This window comes from Bison bison, unplaced genomic scaffold (genome assembly GCF_000754665.1).
Source record: "Bison bison bison isolate TAMUID 2011002044 unplaced genomic scaffold, Bison_UMD1.0 scf7180017858575, whole genome shotgun sequence".
In the NCBI taxonomy this organism is placed as follows: domain Eukaryota; kingdom Metazoa; phylum Chordata; class Mammalia; order Artiodactyla; family Bovidae; genus Bison; species Bison bison.
In genome coordinates, this window is record NW_011489147.1 from 18,130 (window position 1) to 18,758 (window position 629).

General features: G+C 35.5%; 1 long non-coding RNA gene across 1 annotated transcript in view; it reads left to right on the plus strand.

Moving 5' to 3' along the window:
• The window catches only part of LOC104979842, a 19,401-nt gene that overhangs the window by 17,573 nt on the left and 1,199 nt on the right, over nt 1-629 (plus strand). The window lies entirely within an intron of this gene.

Consider the following 629-nt stretch of genomic DNA (forward strand, 5'->3'; position numbering starts at 1 on the left):
GCGACCCCATGGACTACAGCCTACCAGGCTCCTCCGTCTATGGGATTTTCCAGGCAAGAGTACTGGAGTGGGGTGCCATTGCCTTCTCCAACTTTCACCCTAATTTGGGCCTCTTCCAAGCCAGTAAATATAGCTGCCTTCTTTTCTACTGTCTATAATTTTTTTCGCTTTTGGTTTATTGCTACACATTGTTAGCAAATAAATATTCCCATAAAATACTTTCATCATGCCATTCCCCTTGCTAGAAGAAACTTCGGGATACTCTTAGGTTGGATTTAAAATTCTCTACCGTTTATGCTATCTTATATATATGAGATATCATATATATGTAAAAAATATATGTATGATATAAGATGCAGCTTATATAAGTTTTGCTCATGCTATTCAAGCAACATTTCAAAATGCCTTTTCTCAAGTTCTCTGCCTGACTCAGTGGTTCTCAGACTTTTGGATTACTTGACATTTACCTTTTTTTTTTTTTGCTATTTACTCAGTCAGTAGTATTTCAGAGTAAGTCAATTACAATACAGATACTGGTTTAATGGAAAATGTATGTATGTATGTTTGTATATGTCTTTTTTTCCCATTTTGTTTGCTTGACCAAATTGCTGTAAACTAGCTGGTAAATG